This window comes from Phascolarctos cinereus, unplaced genomic scaffold (genome assembly GCF_003287225.1).
Source record: "Phascolarctos cinereus isolate Bilbo 61053 unplaced genomic scaffold, phaCin_HiC Scaffold_7;HRSCAF=346, whole genome shotgun sequence".
Lineage (NCBI taxonomy): Eukaryota > Metazoa > Chordata > Mammalia > Diprotodontia > Phascolarctidae > Phascolarctos > Phascolarctos cinereus.
This window is the reverse complement of record NW_027556180.1, coordinates 200,035,550-200,039,022: the sequence shown is the minus strand read 5'-3', so window position 1 is coordinate 200,039,022 and position 3,473 is coordinate 200,035,550.

Below are 3,473 nucleotides of genomic sequence, written 5' to 3'. Positions count from 1 at the left end.
GTTACCTATAATAAGTTGATTTAGCTGGTGGACATGGGTGCATAAAAGCAATGCTAGATAAGAATCAGTTCAGTTCCAAGGACATTAAGTTTAATTATACTCCTAGTTCCTTATGGAAAGTTAGAAGGACATTTCTCCCATTCTCTTGCTGATGATTATTTGGTAGGGGATGAAGTTTCTCAGCTGAGAGAAGGGGAAAGAGGAAGCCATGGGAGGTTTGAGGATGGGTGGGAGAGGCTTGGAGGAGTCACTACAGAGAGTGGGATAGCAAGTTGATAAGACAGGTATAGTAGGATTGCCTAGCAGCAGTGAGGGCCCAGTTGAGGTTATGTAAAATAAATTTGCAGTGGACCCAGTGGGTTGCATAGTGAATTACTGATTGTCTGGGCTAGGGTGAACTGATCTAATGAAAGAAAAATAAGTAAGCAATTGGGAGAACACGGCCTCAAGTAGGAAGAATTATGGCTACTGTTAAGGAATGAAGGGAACTTGGGCTCCAGAGAGGAGGAGAAAAGTAAGGCCATATTTTAATAAATTGAAAAAGTAAAATGTGAGGTAATTTGACTAATCTCAATAAACAGAACTAGATTTGTTTAGGGGCCAACTGACACAAAGGGAAGGATGGGGAGGAAAAAAAATGAGATGGTAATTGTTAATGCTTGAAGTAATATCAAATAATCATCAGCAAGAGAATGGGAGAAATGTCCTTTGTATTTGCTCTTGGAGATAATAGGAAACCAATGGAGTTTATTGAGTGGGGAGTGGGGTAGTGGTAGTGGTGATGGTGGTGACATGATTGGACCTGTGTTTTAGAAAAATCACTTTAGTAGCTGAATAGAGAATGGATTGAAGTAGGGAAAGACTAAAGGCAGTCAGATCCACCAGCAGTCTGTTATAATAATCAGAGTGTAGTTGATGAAGGCCTGTACTAGGGTGATGGCAGTATCAGAAGAAAGGAGTCATATTAGAGAGGTGCCACAAAAGTAGAATCAGCAGCCTTTCACAATAGATTGAATGTGGTGGGGAGAGGTGAGAGATAGTGAAGAATCCAAGATGACTTCTAGTTTTTGAGCCTGAGGGACTGGGAAGATAGTGTTGCCCTCTGTAGTAATAAATAATAATAATAATAAATAGTAAAAGGTGAGAAGAAAATTTAGACGGAAAGCTAATGAGTTCCATTTTGGTCATACTGAGTTTAAGATGTCTACTGGATATTCAGTTTGAGTTGTCTAAAAGGCAGTTGGAGATGTGAGTTTGGGAGTCAACAGAAAGATTGAGGTGAATAGGTGGAGTTCAGAATCATCAGCATAGAGATGGTAATTAAATCTATGAGAGCTGAAGAGAGCACCAAGTGAAACAGTAGGGAGGGAAAAAAGAAATGGTTCTAGGACAGAGCCTTGAGGGACACCTACATTTAGAGGGCATGATCTGAAGGAAGATCCAGCAAAGAAGAGAGAGAAAAAACAGTTAGGTAGTAGGAAAATCAGGAGAGAATGATGTCTTGAAAAGCTAGAGAGAAGAAAGTATCAAGGAGAAGAGAGTGATTAACAGTGTTGAAGACTACATAAATCAAAGAGAATGAAGATTGAGAAAAGACCACTGGATTTGGCAACTAAGAAATCATTTGTAATTTTGGAAAGAGGAGTTTCAGAAAATAAATGAAAGAAAGTGGATGACAGAAGGAGGAGATGGGATGGAATGGGATTGCTTGAACAAGTAGAAGAATTAGCCTTAGTAAAGAATATGACTACTTCATCATGAGAGACAGGGGTGAAGGAGGAAAAATGCAGGAGGCACCTGAGTGATAGGAGATGAGGAAGAGGGGAGAAGAGGGAGTTCATGGCAAATGGCCTCAATTTTTTTTCTGTAAAATATGAGGCAAGTTTCTCAGCTGAGAGAAGGGGAAAGACGAAGCCATGGGAGGTTTGAGGATGGGGGAAAGGCTTGGAAGAGTCACTACAGAGAGTGGGATAGCAAGTTGATAAGAGAGGTATAGTAGGATTGCCTAGCAGCAGTGAGGGCCCAGTTGAGGTTATGTAAAATAAATTTGCAGTGGACCCAGTGGGTGGCATAGTTTTCTCTACTTTTGTTCAGCAGCATGTGTGTAGGTGCGATGGGGATGAATAGTGGGGACAATCCAAAGCTGAGGCTTGGCTGGGCATAACTGGAAATGTAATAAAGGGGCTGGTTGTCCTTCATTTTTGAAGAGGACCAAAATGACATCACTATGTTAGAGTCAAGTTATAGTGTGTGGCTACGTGGCCATCAGCTGTGGCTGATCAGACCAATGTGAGCTCAGAATGCCCTACCCTAGGTCAGGTACAAATAATCCATATGAACATTTGGAATGGATTCTCTAACTTTACGCAGCTTGTATTTCTTTTGAGCTCCTTCAATTACGCTTTGCTCATAGAACACAGAACCTTCTCTGATGAGGTCATGCAGTGCTGGGCAGTCCTGTGCCAGTGACTCCCATGTCACACAATCAGTGTCAGAGTTCTTAAGAGAGACCTTGAGTGTCCTTGTATTGCTTTTTCTGACCACCGTGTCAGCACTTGCTCTGTGTGAGTAAGGGAGCTAGGAGTTCAAGAGAGGAGGGCAGTGTAGAGTTGAACTGATTCACCAGGGAGTCAATATAGAGAAAAGAAGAGAGAGTGGACTCATGCAGGGGAGACGGATTAGAAGAGAACTGAGGGGTAAAGTGATTGAAGGTCATAGTGTGGATGAAGAGTAAGGTTATCTAAGAAAATGCAGAGGAGCAGGAGAAAAGATTATAGTTGAATAAGGAGATTTTGGAATTATTGAAAATGGACATCGATCCATTTGCACATATTGACAAGATAAAGGTATGACCACCTGTGTGTGTGGCTGAGGTGGGTTGGAAAAATAGATCATAAGAAGTTAGTAGGTTGAAGAATTGAGTGGTTAGAGTATTTGAGGGAGAATCAGTATGTATGTTGAAGTCCTGTATTATGGTAGGAATTGGGGAGGAGAGAAAAATTATAAGCCTGCTATCAAAATCATTGAAGAAGGAAAGGAAGTGACCTGGGGGTCTGTAGACAACAGCTGCCAGGATTTTTTTTTTTTCGGGCTAGGCAGTAGGGTTAAGTTACTTGCTAGCATCTAATAGGTTTTTTTCCTCTTTTTTTTTTTGGCTACCAAGTCCTTTTTCTTGACCAGTGAGCTGAGGAGAGTGAAGGAAGGTGCAGCCAGTACTGGAAAAGGTAGCCAGGGAGTCTATGTCATGAGGGCAAATTTGGCCAAATTCCCAAAGACAATAGAAAAAGCCAAATTTGGACTCAACTCTTTTACCTCCAAATGTAGTACTCTTTTCAGGGCACCAATTTTCCAATTTTCTTAAAATAAAAAGTTGTGAGAAAACTCACACTTCATTTAAGATATATCAGTTTTTTACTGACTTAAAACAGGATTCAGTAACAATTTGTTGTTGTTGTTGTTATTATTGTTTGTCC